Source organism: Carassius auratus, chromosome 17, assembly GCF_003368295.1.
Source record: "Carassius auratus strain Wakin chromosome 17, ASM336829v1, whole genome shotgun sequence".
In the NCBI taxonomy this organism is placed as follows: domain Eukaryota; kingdom Metazoa; phylum Chordata; class Actinopteri; order Cypriniformes; family Cyprinidae; genus Carassius; species Carassius auratus.
Window position 1 is genome coordinate 21,854,566 of NC_039259.1, and position 23,566 is coordinate 21,878,131.

Here is a 23,566-nt window from a genome sequence, read left to right on the forward strand (position 1 = left end):
GCGTGAAGAGTAGCGGCCCTAGTACTGAGCCGTGAGGTACTCCATACTGCACTTGTGATCGATATGATACATCTTCATTCACTGCTACGAACTGATGGCGGTAATATAAGTACGATTTATACCATGCTAATGCACTTCCACTGATGCCAACAAAGTGATCAAGTCTATGCAAAAGAATGTTGTGTTCAATTGTGTCAAACACAGCACTAAAATCAAATAAACCTAATAGAGAGATACACCCACGATCAGATGATAAGAGCAGATCATTTGTAACTCTAAGGAGAGCAGTCTCAGTACTATGATACGTTCTAAATCCTGACTGGAAATCCTCACATATACCATTTTTCTCTAAGAAGGAATATAATTGTGAGGATACCACCTTTTCTAGTATCTTGGACAGAAAAGGGAGATTCAACATCTATAATTAACTAGTTATTTGGGGTCAAGTTGTGGTTTTTTGATGAGAGGATTAATAACAGCCAGTTTGAAGGTTTCGGGGACATATCCTAATGACAATGAGGAATTAATAATAGTCAGAAGAGGATCTATGACTTCTGGAAGCACCTCTTTTAGGAGCTTAGATGGTATAGGGTCTAACATACATGTTGTTGGTTTAGATGATTTAACAAATTTATACAATTCTTCCTCTCCTATAGTAGAGAATGAGTGGAACTGTTCCTCAGGGGGTCTATAGTGCACTGTCTGATGTGATACTGTAGCTGACGGCTGAATGGTTGCAATTTTATCTCTAATAGTATCAATTTTAGAAGTAAAGTAGTTCATAAAGTCATTACTGCTGTGGTGTTGGGAAATGTCAACACTTGTTGAGGCTTTATTTTTCGATAATTTAGCCACTGTATTGAATAAATACCTGGGGTTATGTTTGTTTTCTTCTAAAAGAGAAGAAAAGTAATCAGATCTAGTTTTTAATGCTTTTCTGTAGGATAGGTTACTTTCCCGCCAAGCAATACGAAATACCTCTAGTTTTGTTTTCCTCCAGCTGCGCTCCATTTTTCAAGCTGCTCTTTTTAGGGTGCGAGTATGCTCATTATACCATGGTGTCAAACTCTTTTCCTTAACCTTCCTTAAGCGTAAAGGAGCAACTTTACTAAGTGCTAAAAAAGAGAGAGTCCATAGTTTCTGTTACATCATCAAGTTGTTCTGAGGTTTTGGATATGCTAAGGAATTTGGATACATCAGGAAGATAACTTAAAAAGCAGTCTTTTGTGGTAGAAGTGATGGTTCTTCCATACTTGTAACAAGAAGTAGAATTTACAATTTTGGCTATATGAAGTTTGCACAGAACTAAATAATGATCTGAGATGTCATCACTTGGCTGAATAATTTCAACACTATCAACATCAATTCCATGTGACAGTATTAAATCTAGAGTATGATTTCGACAATGAGTAGGTCCTGAAACGTGTTGTCTAACACCAATAGAGTTCAGAATGTCTATAAATGCTGATCCCAATGCATCTTTTTCATTATCAACATGGATATTAAAATCACCAACTATTAAAACTTTATCTGCAGCCAGAACTAATTCGGATGTAAAATCACCAAACTCTTTAATAAAGTCTGTATGGTGCCCTGGTGGCCTGTATACAGTAGCCAGTACAAACATAACAGGGGATTTATCATTAACATTTGTTACTCTGGATAATGTTAAATGAAGCACCATTACTTCAAACGAGTTATACTTGAAGCCTGCCCTCTGAGAAAACCTGAAAATGTTGTTATAAATTGAAGCAACACCTCCACCTTTGCCTTTTAGACAAGGCTCATGTTTATAACAGTAATCTTGGGGGGTGGATTCATTTAAAATAATGTAATCAGCAGGTTTTAGCCAGGTTTCTGTCAAACAGAGTACATCTACATTATTTACAAAAAGTGTTTTCGTAGAAAGGGATCTGTTATTCAATAAGCCAAGCTTTATCATTTGTTTATCCATGTTGCTTCTGTTTTTTATTTGTAGAACCTCAATTAAATTGTTAATCTTAACTTGGTTTGGACGTTTTTTGTATTTTCTAGTTCGGGGGAATAGACACAGTCTCTATAGTGTGATATCTAGGTGAAAGAGTCTCTATGTGCTGAGAATTAACTGACCTCTGTGACGGGAGGCAGCTAGCAGACGGTCGGTTTAGCCAGTCTGTTTGCTTCCTGACCTGGGCCCCAGTTAGTCAAGTATAAACACTAAGACTATTTGCCATATTTCTAGAGAGAAGAGTGGCGCCACCCCAGGAGGGATGAAGACCATCTCTTGTAAACAGGTCAGGTCTGCCCCAAAAGCTCGTTCAAATGTTATTCTGTGGTCTCCACTTAGACAGCCAGCCATTGAGTGATGACAATCTGCTATGCATCTCATCACCACGGTAAGCACGGAGGGGACCAGAGCATATTACAGTGTCTGACATCGTGTTGCAAGTTCACACACCTCTTTAATGTTATTTTTAGTGATCTCCGACTGGCGAAGTCGAACATCATTAGGCCGGCATTAATAACAATCTTACTGTATTTACGTTTAGCAATAGCCAGCACTTTTAAATTTGCCAAGCGCTCTGGCTCCCAGTAAACATTTGACTATGGTGGCTGGTGTCTCTCTATATTCATGTTCCGTACAATAGAATCACCAATAACTAGAGCACTTTCATCAGGTTTCTCAGTGGGTGCATCACTGAGTGGGGAGAACCCGTTTAATGTTTTGATCGGAATAGAAGAGCGGTGTTTTGACCCACAACTACGCTGCCTCACCGTCACCCAGTTGCCCTGCTGCAGGGGCTCTGTTTCTGGAACCGAAAAATGTACAGGAATCCCTGAGCTAGACGCATTCCAAAGCCGTATCTAGAGCCCTAAAATTCTTACTGTCCTCAATTAAAGTTTGGATGCCTGTCTCTAATTCTGAAATCTTCTCTCTCAGCCTAACTATTTCCCTGCATTTATCACATGTGAATCCCTCATCAGCGACAGAGATAGATAAACTGTACATGTGACAAGAGGTGCAAATGAAAATAGCAGGAGAAGCCATTACTCACCGTGCTTGATTAAATATTCTTACTGCGGTTGTTTGATGAACTTGTGAAAAACACTTAAAAAAACCAGAGAGTGATAGTAAGATTAAAATTCTAGAGAAAAAAATAAAATAAAAACAGCTACATGGAGCTACGATGTAGCAAACTGGCAGCTATCTGCCCTTTTGAAATGACAAACAAAAATCCAAGCACACTTGTCTGATGAACAAATGATTTAGCTCCCCCTTGTGTCAGTTTCGACCTCTTCGCCTCTTCGCCTCAGAAAGCAACTCTCATTGCCCAGCTTTCTTGAAGGACACAGATGCGCTGGCCCACGACTGGCCCAGCCTCCTTCTTTACGCTTTCCCCCCCGATCACGCTGATCCCTCAGGTCATCAGACAAGACAGGCACAGAGTCCTCCTGGTGGCCCCACTCTGGAGGAACCAAGATTGGTCCTTGGAGCTATTCAGGCTTTCCATGAAAGCCCCATGGCCGATCCACCTGAGGCGGGACCTCCTCTCTCAGGTGAACAGGACAATCTGGCATCCCCGGCCAGAACTCTGGGATCTGCACGTATGGTCCCTCGATGGGAGCCTCTATGCCTCCCCGGGGGCGTGCTACACAACATTGCTCAGGCGAGAGACCCGTCTACAAGACAGCCTCTACACCCAGAAATGGTCAGTCTTCGTTGACTGGTGCTCAGCATGAAACGAAGACCCTGTTGAGTGTGATGTATCTCCGATACTGTCATTTCTCCAAGACCGTCTAGACAAGGGTCTCACACCTTCCACGCACAAGGTGTATGTAGCAGCCATCACAGCATTTCATGCTCATATGGCCAATCAGTGGGTCGTAACAGCCTCATTGTGCGTTTCCTGAGAGGTTCTAGGTGGTTGAAACCCATGTGTCCTTTCACCGTTCCCACTTGAGACCTTCACACAGTCCTTGGAGCACTCAAAGGACCTCCCTTTGAGCCACTGCGGTCAGCTGACCTTCGGCCCCTCGCGCTCAAAACCGCTCTGCTACTTGCTCTATCATTGGTCACGTATGTTGGCGATTTGCAGGCCTTGAGTTTGGGCCCAGTGACTCAAAGGTCATTTTAAAACACCCAGGAATGGCTACTTCCCTAAAGTGCTCTCGACTCTGTTCAGAGCACAGGTAATTTCCCTCTCAGCTCTGCCTCCATTGTCAGGTGAGCGAAAGCTGGATTTACTCTGCCCAGTGAGGGCTTTGAGGATATACATTGAGCGGTCACAGCCATTCAGGCAATCTGACCAGCTTTTTGTCTGCTTTGGTGGCCGCACCAACGGGTCTTTGGTCTCAAAGCAACGCCTCTCGCGTTGGATAGTCGATGCTATCGCTTTATGTTACTCCTCCATGGGCCTTGAGTGCCCCATAGGAGTAAGAGCGCACTCCACTAGAGGGATGGCCTCTTCTTGGGCCTGGTCTAGTGGTGTCTCTATCAAGGACATCTGTGAGGCGGCCGGCTGGTCCTCGCCATTCACTTTTGTCAGATATAACCTGGACATCCCGACCTTGCACGCTAGGGTTCTTCCGGTTTGATACGACAGCCTCTATCAAACGCTGTCATTATGCCACCTGCAGGGAGCTAGCTCTCTCTTAAGTGGTGTAGCGTTAAGGGTTTGATGACTCAGGCTCTCTCCACTTATCCCCTGGACCCCAAGGTGTTCAAGATAAGTTTTTTGTCGTTCCCTACCGTGGCACGGCACGGTTGAAATCATTCCCCATACGCAGTATGAGTGAAGTATCGAAAGGGAACGTACTCGGTTACGAACGTAACCTCGGTTCCCTGAGATACGGAACGAGTACGATCCAGAAAATTCAAGCTATTCAGTCTTGCCCACTTCCATGTACCAAAAAGCAGATGTGATCTTTTTTAGGTCTAGCTGGGTGGTATCGGAGGTTTATACCTCATTTTGCCACTAGGGCGGCTCCATTAACAGATCTGACCTGGAAGTCAAGTCCAAATCAGTTTTAGTGGACTGAACGGGACAGGCTAGCTTTCCAGGATGTCAGGAATGCTTTACTGACTAATCCTGTTCTTTGGAGTCCTGATTTTGAAAAAATGTTTGTGCTTCAGACAGATGCTTCTGAAGTAGAATTGGGAGCAGTTTTGAAACAAGAGCAGGGAGGAGATTTACATCCTGTGGCTTATTTGAGTCGGAATCTGTATCCTCAGGAAACAAGGTACTCTGTTATTGAGAAGGAGTGTTTGGCACTGAAATGGGCCCTTGATTTTTTTCAAATACTATATTTTGGGGCGAGACTTTTTAGTTTAAACGGATCATCAAGCACTGCAATGGATTGATAAAATGAAAGATACCAATGCTTGTGTAACTCGTTGGAGTTTGTCAATGCAACCCCTCCATTTCACTGTAAGACATTGGCCAGGGTCGGAAAATTTGACCGCTGATTTTCTCTCTTGCTTACCTTGCGAGAGCTTGGGGGAGGGGGAAGATGTCATAAGTCATCTTTAATCTTTGGGCTATGCCCTGTGTTTTTGTTTGGTTTATATTCGTTTGGTTTATATTATTGATATGAATGTTTGTTTTTGGCTTTATTTTTCTGGTCTAAGGTGCACATTAGGTCAAGAAAAAGAGACATCAAAAAGGGTTATTTTTGTAGATATTTATTCAAAGTTTCAGTTTTAATTCCTTACCTTTCTTCCTGTGGGGGATGAGGGTTTCAGAGGAAGTGCGGCCTTCCTGTTTTCTATTTTATACAATCAAATGGAATGCTGGGTAATGTAGGCATAGTCTACTGGCTAGTCAGAGCAGGGGGTTCAAAGTTTATTGTTTATTTTGAATGTGTGTATATGTAAATGTATTGTCCAGTTTTTTAATGTATTTTTGTAATGTTAATCTTATGTTGTTTTGAACTTTATCTTCAATTGAGTTTATGTGGCTGTTTATGTGTGTGTATATGATTATTCTTTTTGTGGGTTTTCCTATAATTTGGGATGGTTTGACCCTTGAGTTTAAAAAGGGCATACTTGGCCTCTCAGGGTTGAGTGTTGGTTGGGGCCTCCATGAGGAGGGTCAACTTTAATATCTCCAGTGTCAGATGTGAGTCAGTAAACTTTTTTTGACTGCAAGCAAGCGTCTCCTCGCCTTTGTTCTGGATGTCCCCACAGGAGCATACAGGTTAACCAGTGTAATAGGAACTAAATTTATTTCACCACAGAGATATACATATCTCCCATTTTTATCAGATATAGTCTGTTTATGTATGAATGGTACTTGCTTCTTTACTATAATCGTGACTCCCTTTTATTTAGTAGTAGAGAAGTTTGACTGATCTTCTTGAGCTGTCCATCCAGGATTAAGCAGTTCCTTTCGTGTGTTTAATATGAGCCTTCTGTAGAAATAAAATTTCAGCATGCAATTTATTAATACGAGTATACACCTTAAGTCTTTTCACTGGAAGATTCATGCCTCTCACATTCCAACTACTATGCCTTTTCTGTGTGTTTGACCTATTCTATTTCTTTTTCTGACATCCAACAAAAGTTAAATTTTACCAGTCCTAACTGAACCATAACTCCCTTTCCAAGAACAAGGATCAGAGCAAGAAAAAACAGAAAAACCCTTATTCCCACCCACATTCAAACAGAAGAGAGAGAAAATGCCTCCTGTTGGATCTACTTGTGGCATGAACTGCTGCAAACTTCTACAAAGGATTGTGATTCTTAAAAACAGTTACTTGCTGGACTTCCAAAACATATGGAACACTCAGCAGTCGTAATGGACCCCCACAGCATACAGCTTTTGTGTCCCATTAATCTACTGAATCTCAACAGTGTATACCAAGTGTAGAGGAACAATCCGAAACTGATAGCCACACTAATCGATGGGCACAAACAGGGAGCGAGACCCAAAGGAACACGACACATCAGATTGTCATGGGTTTCTCTTATTGCCGCTGTAGCTTCCTCTACCCCAGATTTGACTATGACAAGGCTTGTAAATACTGGTTTTCTACCACACCCTATACATCTTCAGAACAGATTTGAAGTATTAATGAATGCGGGTGAGGAATCCTCAAATGTGATAAAACATGGATCAGATCAGCCTCCTTAAGAAGGACTTCAGTGAACTCTTTGAAACAATTCAAAGACTCATCGACAGTGGCTCAGTGGTTCATGTAGGTTGTCTACAAACCGGAAGGTTGGTGGTTCGATCCCCGGCTCCACCTGACCAAGTGTCGAGGTGTCCTTGAGCAAGACACCTAACCCCAGCTGCTCCCGACAAGCTGGATGGCGCCTTGCATGGCTGACATCGCCGTCGGTGTGTGAATGAGTGAGTGGATGGGTGAATGTGATGCAAATTGTAAAGCGCTTTGGATGGCCATGTGGTCTGTTGAAAGCGCTATATAAATGCAGTCCATTTACCATTCATCAGTGGACCACTCCCAGCAATGGGAACAAATATGTTTTCACGGATGCTTGGACTGAATACATGGCTACGAAGATCTTGCAGTATAAAAGGTGTGAATTTCATCAACAACTTCAATCTTTTCTGGGGCCATAGACAACTGTTTAAACCGGATGGCCTCCACCCAAACAAACTTGGTGCTAGAGTGCTTAAGGAAAATATCTACTTCTCCCTCCATCATCCTTCAGCAGACTGTGTCAATACATTCCACACACACACTGGGTCCGTGTCATCATGTGGGTGGCATGTCCAAGTACACTGATAACACCATGCAGCCACAACAATCACTGCTGATGGACACTATCCGGGCTGAGCCCTGCCCACAGAGCTCCACACAGACAGACTGTTATGTATCAAAACAGCTACAAGACTCAGCACCTAAGGATGACTTTCTGGAAAACAGCCAGGGAAGCCAGGACAACATATCACAGCCACAAGAAACACCAGAGACACAGCCAATCTCACCAGACACATTATCCCTCTCTCCAGCATCTCCACTTCTGTGCTTCTCACAGAAAATGGAGGAATTTGTGTATGCTGGGACTAAACACTCTCACTCATTCGATGCAAGCCCTCAGATATCAACAAAAAAATGGTGGGCCCCCCAACCACCAAAGCCTGTGGGACCTGTTCCTGTGAGAGCTCTCCGACCGCTGCCACAACAGCAGAGCCCAAACCTTCAATCTGCTGAAGGTGAATCAAAAACTGATAGCAGCTCTCAGTGATATGTGCGCCGTTTAATTATCAAATGCCTTTGCACCCATTTGTGCACCCATGGGCATGCTGGCATATTGTTATTTTAAGGAGCTGAAAATAGAGTGCGCTGAATATTTTTTTGTTATTTAAAGAGCGCGTTGGTAGAAAATGCGCCTCTGGGCGGGTCCACAGGTGGATTCCTGTTTGTCCCGTAGATGATCTGCTTGCGCGCTTTAACTTCGCGCACAAGCAGATCGGTTTCTTCGCTTGAGAAGCGTTCAGCTTTTCCACCAACAAATTTTACTATGTAAATAGTGATCCGCCATGGCGCGAGCACATCTCGCTCTTAAAGGGAATGGGAGATGACACTCTGGTTGGTTTATTGAACGTTACACCCATTACCTATTAAGAGAAAAGGGACAACCCATTCCAAAAATGCGCCCCAGCGCACGGACTGTTTTTCTGTCACTAAATATCTGCATGGTTTGTGATTGTTGTTGTTCATACTCAGAATTAAAATATATTTCTCATAAAAAGTCACTTTTTTATGTTTTGTTATTATATAACACTGATTAAATTTTCTTTACTCCCTAAACATTTTTAGAGACATCTATATCGTGCGTAAACTAAATGGACCTGTTTTTCACTAAAAAGTGCCTATAGCAATATCGTAATAAATGGCTATGACTTGCTTTGGGAATGCTATATGCTGATACAATTTTATCTGGAAGTGTAAAACATCCAGATAGAACATTCTAAAGAAATAAAGAAAAAAATCCAAAGTTCAGGAGTTTCTGTTTCAGTACACAGTTAAAAACACCCAATGGTTGTTTGCATTGTTCTTAAAATTATGGAAATTCATTCATTCTTAAATAAAACAAAAGGAAAATTGGGATTTTAAATTAGCTTCACAGAAATTTCCAGTTCTCCTGTTTATTATGATATATGACACTTGATGCTGATTGCCAGAATAGGTCTTAAAAAACTAAGAAAAGTGCAGGTGTGTCAGGTGCCCCAAAAATGTTCTAGGTCTTAAAGGGTTAATATGGATCCTCCACCCGTAGTTGGTTTTGATACATTTTGGGTTTTGAGATCACAGCGGAGGTGAAGGATTATAATGTGATATGGGCTAAATATTCATATAGGGCCTAAAATTAACACTCGCCAAGCGCCAAATGCAAGTAAATATCAGCATTGGCGTGTCCATGTAACAGTATCAGTCGCCAGTTGGCGGGTAAAATTTTTTATTAGAACAATGCAATGAAGTGAAAACAACATCCAGCTTTTAAAGAGATTCACTGTTTCTGTCATAAGCAAATAAAATAATATTTTCAGAGGACAAGATCATAGTGATTACAGTACCTGTTCTGTCATAAATAACAAGAGCGAATCAAATAATAGGATACAAATGGACTGAAAAGGTCAGAGCAGTGATGGCCAGCTTGTCCCTATACACGGTTCTAATAACTTTCACCTGAGAAGATTTTGCTGCATCATTTCAGAAGTTTTCCCTTCTTTATTCTTCATGACCCAAGAATGCGGTGACACATACCTGGGGTTGCACCACCTAAATGGTGTAGTGAAGTATAGTTTGAAAGGCTTCATGTTCGGCTGTATTCTGAGACTCTTCAAACAGCTCACCAGTAGCGCAGCACACAAAAACAAACACAGTTATGTCAAAATGCGCAGTTTTGGTGTGTTACTTAGTAAACGTAGTATTAAAAGAGTTATAAAGTCTTAAGTGTTCCTGTAGCTTAAGTGGTAGAGCATTGTGCAAGGTTGGGGGTTCGAATACCAGGGAACACGTTAGGAGAAAATTGTTAGCTTGAATGCAATGTAAGTCGCTTTGGATAAAAGCATCTACTAAATGCATTAATTTAATTTAATTTAAATTACCATAAAGAGTTGGGAGTAAATCAGATACGTATCAGATCCATGTCATATGGTTTAGGTTTTAAAGTGATTTTGAAGTGAAACCTCTTGAAGTATGTGATGGATGTAAATCAAATAACAAAATAAAAATAAATCCTTGGACTGTTCTAGTCGCTGATTAACTTTTGTAGCTTCAATAAAGATCAATATGTGTAGTTTATGCATATACAGTATAATATAGTTTATATGAAGTTTGTTTTAAAATCACTTAAAAGTTTTTATATACTATTTCAGAGCCTATTAAATGTTAAAAACGGAGGGAATTGCGGAATTCAGTCATAAAAACGGAATTTACAGTTTAACACAGAATGGCACGGAATTAGCAAAATTTTGAATGAATTAATCAAAAATAGGTCATTGCACTTACATCAAATCACGATATGGACTAATATTTGTAAATATTAAGCCGGGAACAGTCTATTTAAATATGAATCCTGCATGTTCTGTGTGTCTGTGTTAATGAATGGAGCAGAAGTGCATCTTCATTCATTAAACACACGGAAGCGCGTGTGACTAGCGTCACATCACATACACCGAACTGTAAAGGTACACCAACCCATCAAAATAAAAGTCGGGTTAAAACCTGTTAAACTGTCACCCGTCCCCTCTGTGGGATGCCTAGATTTACTTCACTATATTACAATTAAATCTAATCTAATCTTGACAAACTATATATCGTTGGAAAGGTCTAAGACTCCCAAATATATATTTTACCAATGTTTTTTTTTTTTAATTATGTAGGAAAAGTAATCATTAATTTATGACAAGAGTGCACCCTCAAAAATCTAAATTATAACTGGAGTTTTGACCTTTGTTTTAAAAAAAAGGACTTATCTGTTGCCTTTTTCTCCATCACATTTTAGAAATCATCAGAAATTATATATTGACTGAAAACTTAAAATCTCAAAATTCATCCTTTAAAACCCATTTTAAAATCAGACACTGCATAACCATTTAAATGGTACATCAATATCATGTTACAAAATATTTTCATTCATGAATTGTAAAAATGTAAGTTTGGATCGTGCACTACAAAGTCAATGTTCAAAAATGTGAGTAACTTAAACAAAACATTAATTTAATTTATCTTTTAATTATTGAAAATTTACTGAACTTTTTGGTAAACAAAGGGGATTTTCTATTAAAAATAAAACATGGAAGAAATGTTGTGTGATTAAACCTTAAAAAAAATACTGTTTGATTTTTTTTTTTTTTTTTGTAGTAGGCTATGTACATTCTGCTGAACAATTGTCACACTGTCTAGTCTCTGTTTCCCTGGGTGTCCACTAGTGGGCTCACTTCCCCTTAGGCACTTCACCGTAGGCACTAGAATTCCTCTAGTCTGGTCCTGCCTTCACGGTAATTGCACTCCTGTTTATTGCACCAGGTGCAGGCACTCTATTGTCATTAGCCTCCCTATATATTTCAGTCTTTTCCTGTTGTTTGTATGGAGTCCTTACCCTTCGTGTGTCCAGCTTTCTCGTATTCCGAGTTTCTCCATAGTCTTCTCGTCCTCCAAGTTCCCGTTCCCGTCTTTTTCCAGTTCTCTCCTTTGTTTCCTTTGTTTGTTTTGTTTGGACTGTCTTTTTGGTTTTGACCTTGGCTGTGTTTGACAACGATTTGGATTACCCTTTATCCTAATAAATACCTGCAATTGGATCTCACTATCTCCCTGTGTGTCTCTGGTGCACGATAGTCACAGAAAGACTCCATCCAAAAGAGATCCAGGTATGTCTATTCATATTTCCTCATCGAAATATGAGTGGGTGGGGAATGGTTTTGAGGGTACCCACCTGGTCGTGTTCCGTGGAACAAGGGGAGGTCGCTCAGGAGTGAGTGGTCGAGAGGAGGTCCGGCATCGCTCTCCACTGTGGCCCCCCGTCGACCCTGGGTTCGGATGGGAGCCGCCGTCTCCCCATTGTGGACAGAGAGGGGAGAGGAGGCGCAAGTCTGCCGAGCCAGTGCCGTTGCACAAGATGGCCGCCAGTCTAGTGCCGCTGCACAAGATGGCCACCAACCCAGCGCCGCTGCGCAGTATGGCCGCCGACCCAGCGCCATTGCACAGGATGGCCACCAACCCAGCACCACGAGGCAAGATGGAAGCCAGCCCAACACCACAGCACAAGATGGCCGCCAGCTCAGCGCCATGAGGCAAGATGGCCGCCAGCCCAGCGCCACAGCACAGGATGGCCGCCGGCCCAGCACAACTGCCCATGATGGCCGCAGGTCCAGCGACACTGCACAAGATGGCCGTCAACCCAGCGCCACGAGGAAAGATGGACGCCAGCACAGCGCCACAGCACAAAGTGGTCACCAGCCCAGTGCCACGGTGCAAGATGGCCGCCAGCTCAGCGACAACACCCAAGATGGCCGCTGAGACGTTTTTGGATTATTTCTCCATACTGTCAAAGATCCTAGAGATTCCCAGGAGTGTTCACGTCACGTCTGTTGATCCAGAAACTGTTCACGTCACGTCTGCTGAGCCAGCACCACAGTAAAAGATGGCCACCAACCCAGCGCCACTGCACAAGGCGGCCGACAGCCAGGAGCCACTGCAGAGGATGGCAGCTACAGTGGGCTTTCCTGAGTTGAGTCAGGTTCCGGTTGACCTTCCAGAGTCGAGTCATATTCCTGTTGACCCTCCAGAGTTGAGTTAGATTCCCGTTGACCCTCCAGAGTTGAGTCAGGTTCCGGTTGACCTTCCAGAGTCAAGACATATTCCCGTTGACCCTCCAGAGTTGAGTCAGGTTACCGTTGACCCTCTAGAGTCGAGTCATGTTCCAGTTGATTCTCTAGAATCAAGGCAGATTCCTGTTGACCTTCCAGAGTCGAGTCAGGTGCCCGTTGACTTTCCAGAGTTGAGTCAGGTTCCGGTTGACCCTTCAAAGTCGAGTCAGGTGCTCGTGGACCCTCCAGAGTCGAGTCAGGTGCTCATGGATCCTCCAGACTCAGGGTTAGTCACCGTTGACCTTCCAGAGTCAGGGTTAGTCACCGTCGACCTTCCAGAGTCAGGGTTAGTCACCGTCGACCTTCCAGAGTCAGGGCTAGTCACCGTCGACCTTCCAGAGTCAGGGCTAGTTCTTGTTGACCTTCCAGAGTCGAGTCAGGTGCCTGTTGATTTTCCAGAGTCAAGTCAGTTTCCAGTTGACCCTCCAGAGTCGAGTCAGGTGCTCGTGTACCCTCCAGAGTCAGGGTTAGTCACCATGGACTTTCCAGAGTCAAGGCTAGTCACTGGTGATCTTCAAGGACAGAGTCAAGTCACTGGTGATCGTCAAGGACAGAGTCAAGTCACCGTGGTTCTTCATGGGAGAATTCAAGTCACCAGTGATCTTCTTGAACAAAGGCAAGCCACAACTGATCTTCATGAACAAAGGCAAGTCATCATTGATCTTCATGAACAAATACAAGTCACCAATGATCTTCATGAACAAATGCAATTCACCAATAATCTTCATGAGCAGAGTCAAGTCAGCACCGATCTTCTGGAATCCAGTATAAACACCATGGGATTACCAGAGTCTCGTCACTTCTCTGTGGAACTACCAGAGCCTCTCCACGTTTCTGATGAACTACCAGAACTGTTCCACCTGTTTGCTGAACTACCAGAGTCTCTCCTCGCCTCTGAGGAACTTCCAGAGACTCGTCATATCTCAGTCGAACTCTCTGAGCACCCGACTGTTCCTGTTGTGGCCACGGAGGTTACCCTTAACATGTTCATGTTCTATGTTTCAGACTTGCCCAACCGGACTTGTCCTCCGGCCACACGGATGTGGGGGTCTTCTGCTCCACCCTGGGGGCTTTCTGCCTCGACCACAAGGATGTGGTGGTCTTCTGCTCCGCCCTGGGGGTGTCTGGTTTGACCACACGGACATGGTGGTCTTCTGTTCCGCCCTGGGGATGTGGTGGTCTTCTGCTCCGCCTTGGGGGGCTTCCGTCCAGACCACACGGTTGTGGTGGTCTTCCGCTCCGCCCTGGGGTCCGTCTGCCTCAACCACAAGGATGTGGTGGTCTTCTGCTCCGCCCTGGGTGTGTCTGGTTTGACCACACGGACATGGTGGTCTTCTGTTCTGCCCTGGGGGGCTTCTGCCCTGACCACACAGTTGTGGTGGTCTTCTGCTCGGTCCTGGGGGGCGTCACGTGATGTCCTTCATGGACTTGTATTTTTGTTTATTTTTTGTTGTTCTTATGTCTGTGTCTTTCTTTCTGTTTCCACCTATGGACCTGGCCCTCCGTCCCTCCCCCTGATCCTCCGCAGGTCCACCTCCCTCCTGCGTTTCTTGTCTGTGTCTTTCGTTCTGTTTCCCTCTAAGGACCTGGTCCTCCGTCCCTCCCCCTGATCCTCCGCCGGTCCACCACCCTCCATGACACCTTGTTTTGTGTTACACTCTTGTCTCTGTTTCCCCATTTTACCTGGTCGTCTTGTCTCTGTTTCCCCATTCTACCTGGTCCCTCCCCCTGATCCTCAGCCGCTCCACCACCCTCCTGGTCTCTTTGTGTCTTTGGTTTTCTCTTGGGTTCGGGTGGAGCAGCACCTGCTCCGTGGAGGAGGGGGTAATGTCACGCTGTCTAGTCTCTGTTTCCCTGGGTGTCCACTAGTGGGCTCACTTCCCCTTAGGCACTTCACCGTAGGCACTAGAATTCCTCTAGTCTGGTCCTGTCTTCACAGTAATTGCACTCCTGTTAATTGCACCAGGTGCAGGCAGTCTGTTGTCATTAGCCTCCATATATATTCCAGCCTTTATCTGTTGTTTGTATGGAGTCCTTACCCTTGGTGTGTCAAACTTTCTCGTATTCCGAGTTTTTCCATAGTCTTCTTGTCCTCCGAGTTCCGGTTCCCGTCTTTTTCAGTTCCCTCCTTTGTTTCCTTTGTTTGTTTTGTTTGGACTGTCTTTTTGGTTTTGACCTTGGCTGTGTTTGACAACGATTTGGATTACCCTTATTCCTAATAATGATCATCACAACAATAGTCATTAATGTTTAATGTGCATCTCAGAAAATGCTTTATTTAAAACCCCAACTGAATGGCACTTAAATGCAGTTCATTCATCTGTCAACTTTATTGTAATTGTTCACAGTACAAGTACAGACAGAGAAACAATGGGTAATAATTAAATGTTTATTTTTGATTTATGCATTGCATTATATTCATTTAAAAAATAAAATAAAAAAAAATTCTAAAAAAGGAAACTTAGTTGTTAATTTTAAGAGACCCAGGAGTCTTATTTTCTCTTACATAATTAATATCACACTTTAATTAAGCAAAAACACATTTTATCTGATTACTCGATTAATCAATGGAATTTTTGGTAGACTCGATTACTAAAATATTCGATAGCAGGACAAAAATTATGTAAATATATGTAGTTATTGCAGTAGTAATTGACTATTTTTGCAAAAAGAGTTTTATGGCCAGTAAAAAAAAAAGAAAAAAAAAATATGGCCTCGAAAATTTTATCATGTCATCGGCCATTGGCAGGTGGAGCAAAAAGTTAGTTTTAGGCCCTGCATTCAGGACTTCATAAGTAATTAGCAAGATTTTAAAATGTATTCTTTGTTCAATGGGGAGCCAGTGCAGAGTTGCCAGAACCAGGCTTATATGGTCATACTTCCTGGTTCTAGTAAGAACTTCAGCATTTTGGACCAGTTGAAGTTTGTTAATTAAGGTTGCAGAGCAACCTCCCAATAAAGCATTACAATAATATCACCTTAAGATCATTGAGAACATAGTACATAATTAAAGGTGCTGTAGGGAACTTTTGTAAAAAAATATTTTTTACATATTTATTAAACCTGTCATTATGTCCTGACAGTGGAATATGAGACAGATTATCTGTGAAAAAAATCAAGCTCCTCTGGCTCCTCCCAGTGGTCCTATTGCCATTTGCAGAAACTCCATCGCTCCCGGTAAAAAATAACGAATCAGAGCTGCAGTCCGTAACTTTGTTTGTGTTCAAAATGTAGAAAATTGTATATAATAAGCGAGTACACCATGAATCCATTTTCCAAACCGTGTTTTTGGCTTGTCCTGAATCACTAGGGTGCACCTATAATATGTGTTTATATTCGGACTATTTTAGATTGCTTCGGGGATTCCGCGGCGGAGTAACCCAGTACCTTTGTGATTCTTCATAGACATAAACAGAGAGAAGTAGTTCCGGCTACGATGTTCTTCCGCAAGACGCAAGCAGTTCTGTTTATTAACCGCTAGAGCGTCAAAAGTTCCCTACCTCAGCTTTAAGATTAGAGATGTTCATTTTGGTTATTTTTCTTAAACGACAATCAATGCTCATTAACCGATTATTAACCGCTAACCGATGTAACGGAAACAGGTCAATTTAGCTCAAAGGGAATCATTTAATAATTTAAAGGGAATTTGAACAGAATCACTGTTTCACGGCTGATCACTGAGACGCCCTGCGATTCACTGAACAAGCCGTTTTAACATCAAATCTGCGCTGGATATTAATATCCAAAGTATAGTGAAAACACTATCAATTAGTACAGTAACAAGATCGGCAGTTTAAGACATTAACTTGTAAGCACAAAACACAAGATACTTCTCTTTTCAATATGAATAAGGCTTTATTAGATAAATCTAAGACATATAAACTAATCTAACACATAAACGCACGGACACACACATTCACACAAGTAGCAGGAAGGTTGAAAGTTAGGGAACGATGAATTTAAGAGAATGGAAATATGGAATCCCAAGTTTACAGCAATACGTTAAATTTCATAGACATGAACAACCATCAATCACGTAATTAGCCCTCTCATTGAGTTCCTCAGTGAGATTAAAATTATATTAGATACACCAGTAAAGGTCACAGTCTGGAGGTAAAGTTACTTGCGTCTCCTGTGAAAAAGGAATCCCGTTGAAAGGGGTATCCCGATGTCGCTGATTGGCTGGAAGTTCAGTAGTCGCTGAAGTGGCGTCTTAGGAAGGCCCGTGGTGGGGCGTTGGCTGAAGGTGCAGTTGTGTGGCTGGTTAAAGTTGAACGATCAGGCGTCGGAGGCTCGACGTAACAAAACTTAACTTAGAACACGAAACTCTCAAACGGAAAAGAAAAGAAATAAAGTTTGACGAGACAAGGTGGTGTTTCTTCTCATCGTGGCTAAGTAGCAGCAGGCGTGCAGGCTGAAGCACGCTGCAACCGTGCACAAAGAATAGTGATGACAAACAGCATGGCTTAAAGCTAAAGCTAAAAGCTAAAGCTAGGTAGCAAAGCTACAAGCTAAAAGCAAACTAAAAACAGACATGGCTAATAGCAGAAGCACAGCTAGAGACTAAAAGCAACATGACTACTAATAGCAGCAGCATAGCTAGAGACTAAAAGCAAGATTTTATGGTGTCCTAAGTATTTAAACTGGCCTGTTGGCCACACCTCAAATGTTGTCTTGACCAATCAGATATTGTCTTGGCTCGGGGGTATCATAAATCATATGTTTATCTTACCAAGCATGTGGTCCGAATTTTCCTACCTTGCAGGGTCTAATTTTGGACATGATTCCTATTACCAGGTTATGATATATTTGACAAATAAATGATTGTCAGGACAATATCAAGCAAGCAGATTCAATTAGATCAATACTAGACATGTCTATGTATCCTATAGTTATCAAAAGACATACACAATAAGTGATTATACATGATAGTCGAATGTGTGGGTTACATATAAATGAATATAGAGTTAAGCGGTGGAATGATATTCATTTAGAAGTCATTTTGGAGTTCATTTTGGTCCATATATATGTACAAAAGACAGTTTCTTTGTCATTCTCTGACATAGGGATGTTCGGTGAAGACTTCCCCCCCTTAGGAATTCAGTCTGGTTCTGCTAGGTGGGGGGAAGTAAATGGGAGTGTTTAACTCGATCTCATGGGTTCACATGTTATGTCCAGCATTGCATTTCCATTACGAACAACACATTTGAGACCAAATTTATCTTCTTCGAATTGAAATTGTAACTAATTGTTCTAGTGGTGTTAATATTGAAAGCTGTTGTGTTAACAAGTTGGTTGCTCATTTTGTTTGGGACTTGTGGCACAGAATGTTTTATGACTTCCTGAGGAATTCGGCTCCGTGTTTCAAACACAGCCCTGATAGTTTAATTTGTCTGGTTCGAGTCATTTCTGTTACACCGACAAGATTATTTTAAATTAGAAATAATAAGTGTTAAAAATACTAACATTTGTTTCCTGGAAATTCATTTCACATGTGCAAAAAGCAGCAAATCACAGAACATGAGGATCCACATGGTGTTCATATCACCGTGGACCTGGAGTGTCAGGGTTTTGGTAAGGGAGGAACTCAAGTGCAGACAGGGAATCACAAAACAAGGGGTTTATTCACAAAAAGGGGAAAACAAAACCCACGAGGGGGAAAACAGGACTAGGGCAGATACAGCAAATACTAAATAGACTGACTAGACGAGATAAACAAAGACTCAAGACAGGAGAACACTAACTATAAACAAACACTCACGGTATACAAAGACTTCTTCCGGGATGGCAATACGTGGAACAGTTTGAGGAAACAATCACATCAGAGGTACAGGTACAAATCACAATCACAGGTGAGGAACACAATGAACCGACAAAAGACAGAGCACACTAGGGGATCTAAATAGGGGAAACAATCAAGACGACAGGTGGCACAGATGGGACAATCAAGACACGACTAGGTTAACAAGGGGGGCGGGGCAAGGGAACGAGACAACACAAGCACATGGCCCAAAGACAAGGCCATGTGCTTGTACACAAAACATGGGTCTGTCATGATCCTGCCTCAAGACTAGGGAAAAATCAAGGACACGAGGGCAGAATCATGACAGAACCCCTCCCTTAAGGAGCGGCTTCCAGACGCTCCTCAAGGGAACATCAAACACGGGACATGACAGACTGGGACACAGACACAAACCAACAAGACATGACAAATAACAACAAAGGCAAACATGAGTACACAATGGCAGGGTTAGGGTGACAAATCAAAAAAAACAAACAGGGAAGGGGAGGAGGCGGGACCACAAAGTTCATGGGGGACAGACCAGGGTGGGTTGGTGGGGTAGGAATCTTAGGAGGACAGGACGAAGGCTGATGACGAGGGGTCCGGGCAGGTCTGGGTGGTGAGGGGTGGGAAGGGGTCTCGGGACAACTGACAGAGGACATGACAGGAGGGGTCACAGGACGCGGGGCAACACTTACGGGACGCGGGGAGACGACAGCTGGACACGGGGGGACAACATCTACTGGACACGGGAGGATCACAGGACACGGGGGGACCACAGGACACGGGGGGGACCACATCTACTGGGCTCGGGGAGACAACATCTACTGGGCTCGGGGAGACAACATCTACTGGGCTCGGGGAGACAACATCTACTGGGCTCGGGGAGACAACGGCTGGACACGGGGGGACAACGGCTGGACACGGGGGACAACGGCTGGACACGGGGGACTTCTGGGGACAGGGTCTGGGGACAAGACAGAACTGACTGGGGCTTCTAGAATCTGGACAAGACGGGACAAATACTCTGAGAAGGCTTTAGCAGCTAGGATAACTGGCATCTCCTTACGAGAGGAGACAGACTGTACTAGAGTTTCTGCTGCAGAGTCGGCCGCGGCTCTCTCCTCCGCTCTCACGACTGCAGACTTGAATACAGCTCTCCTTGCCGGCTCGGGCATGCCAGCGCTCACCGCTGCTGGCTCGGGCATGCCAGCGCTCACCGCTGCTGGCTCGGGCACGCCAGCGCTCACCGCTGCTGGCTCGGGCACGCTCTCCGCTGCTGGCTCGGGCACGCCAGCGCTCTCCGCTGCTGGCTCGGGCACGCCAGCGCTCTCCGCTGCTGGCTCGGGCACGCCAGCGCTCTCCGCTGCTGGCTCGGGCACGCCAGCGCTCTCCGCTGCTGGCTCGGGCACGCTCACCACTGCAGGAGGAGACAAAGTCGCAGGACCGGAAGACCCCTTCTTCCTCCTCTTCCTCCTTGGCCGTGGTGCAGAGGTCACCGCTGGGTCAGAGACGGGTTGGGGGAGTTCGGTCTCTGGCAGGGCTGACTCCGACGCCGACGATTCCGAGGCAGACTCCCACGAAAACCATCTCCCTCGCTTCCCGGGGAGACCGACGGGTGTGGGAGGCACCTCAGGGCTCGGTGAGGGATGTGCCTGATCCCCCAGAGCGGCCACGGCCAGGATACGACCCTCTGGAATCGTTGGCAGCTGGGTAGGTGGAGGGGACCTCTGTGGCTCCTCCTCTCGACCGCTTGCTCCGGAACGACCTCCCCTGGTCCCCCGGAACACCACTAGGCGAGAACCCTCAAAACCATCTCGCTTGCTGGCTGATGACATCCAGCATTGCCTCCTGTCTGCTGAGTTCCATCTTGGTCGGTTCATTCTGTCAGGGTTTTGGTAAGGGAGGAACTCAAGTGCAGACAGGGAATCACAAAACAAGGGGTTTATTCACAAAAAGGGGAAAACAAAACCCACGAGGGGGAAAACAGGACTAGGGCAGATACAGCAAATACTAAATAGACTGACTAGACGAGATAAACAAAGACTCAAGACAGGAGAACACTAACTATAAACAAACACTCACGGTATACAAAGACTTCTTCCGGGATGGCAATACGTGGAACAGTTTGAGGAAACAATCACATCAGATGTACAGGTACAAATCACAATCACAGGTGAGGAACACAATGAACCGACAAAAGACAGAGCACACTAGGGGATCTAAATAGGGGAAACAATCAAGACGACAGGTGGCACAGATGGGACAATCAAGACACGACTAGGTTAACAAGGGGGGCGGGGCAAGGGAACGAGACAACACAAGCACATGGCCCAAAGACAAGGCCTCAAGACTAGGGAAAAATCAAGGACACGAGGGCAGAATCATGACATGGAGTGCTTCCGCGAGCGGATAAAAACATAAAAAAGGCTATATAGCTATAGCCTATAAATATTACGAATAAACAGGCCTATATGAGAAATATATTTCTACTTAATAAATTAAGAAAATGATGAAAAACTGTGCAACAAGTCGCCTAGTATGCAGAGTTTCAGTTAATTTTTGTGCTGCGTGAAAGCAAACCAGATGGCAGAAAGCAGCATCCTACTCTTCTTACAAAAGCACAAAGATTTGTTTTTATTGTGAATGTACACAAATAAAGACAAACCTTTTACAATTCTGATTATCTTTTTGACTAAAAAGAGTAGTTGCTTCCACTGTTAGAAGGAAAAAAAATCAAGTGATTGTGCTGGCGCCTCATCCGCGCACGCAGTTAAACTTTGCCACTTTGACAATGTAGCCTGTTCATTATGATAAAATACAGTCAGTCAAACGTATGGGGGAAAAACACACTGCTCAATAAAACATGGATATTTTTACGTGGATATTGGAACACAAGTGAAGTACATAGCTTAATAAATAATAATTTGGCATTCAGATACATAGCGAATACGGAAACAGGTTTTTTTTTTCAAATGAGAGACCCAAAATTGGTTTCAGTTTAGTTTTAGCCTAAATTAATTTGTTTTGGCTTGTTGTTTATAGGCCTATTGCTATAGCTTTTTATACAGTTTTAATTTTTGTTATTTTCTAAATACTGTTAATTTAAATGATTTATTGTGGAGTGAGGGGGACTATGTTTACAGTGTTTATTATAATGTTTGTATTATATGTATTATAATATTAGGCCTGAATGAAATAATAAAAATGCAACTTTTAAGAGACTTTTTTTTCTCTTTATAGAAAAACAAGTTTTTTATATTCAGAGCGTATATTCTTAATGGTCGGTTTAACCGGTTAAAATGGACATCCCTAATTAAGATATATTTTTAAGATAAAAAAATGCAGTTTTACGTTTCCACTGTAGTACTGAAGAGATAGGATCCAAATGCAAATGAAAGACAGTTTATTGAGAGAGCGGTGACACAAGCTTGTTCAAACTGGAACTCAAGTAGCTGCAGGTTATGCAGAAATAATTAGTCTCTTTAAACTGAAACACAGGCTGATTGCAAAAACAAAGGAAAGTTTACAGGGAGGTCTCTGAAGAGGGTCCCCTTTAACAGGTTAGTAAATCTCAAAAGGCTATCCGCCACACTGGCGGGTGAATGTTCATCATACCAAAATAGTAATAAAAAAATATTACAATTGCCTTTTGTAATATTATGATGCCTGGAAATTAGTTAATATCTCCTGCGAATCTAGAGCGAGCGAGCGAGCAAAAGTGCGTATGCAAACCGTGTAGCGAGCACACGGCAGAGAGGGAGAGACTCGTTCATATAAACGGCACTTAAACGCTGTAAAAAAATACCTATAAAACATTATTTACCCCGTTTATATCTGCAAGGTGTTCATTACAAATTTTCCCTGTGTTAACATCAGTAATGATGTTAGTCGAATGTGACTACGTCTTGTATTATTATTATTATTTTTTCTAAAATCCTGTCAAATGTGCACAAACTACTAGCTACTACTAAATATTGTAGAAACATAATTTTCTGTAAAGTTGCTTTGTAACAATTTGTATTGTAAAAGCGCTATACAAATAAACTTGAATTGAATTGAATTGTGTGACTTGACTCTTGTTAATGTATTTTGGCCCGCCAACCAAACATATGATTCGACTATCAGTCAAATATCAGCAAGATTCTAAAATTCCGATTATGAAAATCCTTAGTCGGGGACACCCCTAGTTCTTAGCAATGCATTTTTCATAAAAAATGAAGTCTTGATATATTTAGTGTAGGACATTTGCAAAATGTATTCATGGAACATGATCTTTACTAAATATCCTAAGAATTTTTGGCGTAAAAGATAAATCAATAATTTTGACTCCATACAATGTCTTTTCTGGCCCAGTGACTTAAGACTGGTTTTGTTGATTTTCAATTCATCGTATTCCAGCAAAAGGAAATGGTCCCAATTTATATAAAGTGGCCTTAACTGACATTTACTTACATAAAAAAAGTACAATTGTACTTTGTGGGAAACAGGTAAGGTTAGGGACAAGTTTGGTGGTATGGGCAGGTTTAGGTATAGGCAACTCCGGTCCTGGAGCGCCACTATCCTGCAGAGTTTAGCTTCAGCCCTCATAAAAACTCACCTGCCTGTATCTATCTAGTAATCCCGAAAACACTGATTACCTTGTTCAGGTGTGTTTAATTAGGGTTTGAGCTAAAATCTGCAGGACAGTGGCCCTCCAGGACCGAAGTTGCCTATCCCTGGTGTAAGGGATGGGTCAACAGTATTATTATAAATGTAATTATGCAATTAATTACAGATGTAATTACATGCTTGTATTTTTTAAATATAAGTACAATATAAAAGCATGTATGTTCCCATGACAATACAGCATGATTAGTATAATTATTATTTTGTTCTGTTTTATTATTATTTTTATTTTATTTTTTTATGCTGATGTCCATCAGCAAATCTACTGATGGACATCATGCTGTATTTGTCATGG

General features: G+C 42.8%; 1 protein-coding gene across 4 annotated transcripts in view; it reads left to right on the forward strand.

Annotated features, from left to right (window-relative positions):
* The window catches only part of mvda (mevalonate (diphospho) decarboxylase a), a 64,046-nt gene that overhangs the window by 35,521 nt on the left and 4,959 nt on the right, over positions 1-23,566 (forward strand). The gene's annotated exons all lie outside the window — the stretch shown is intronic.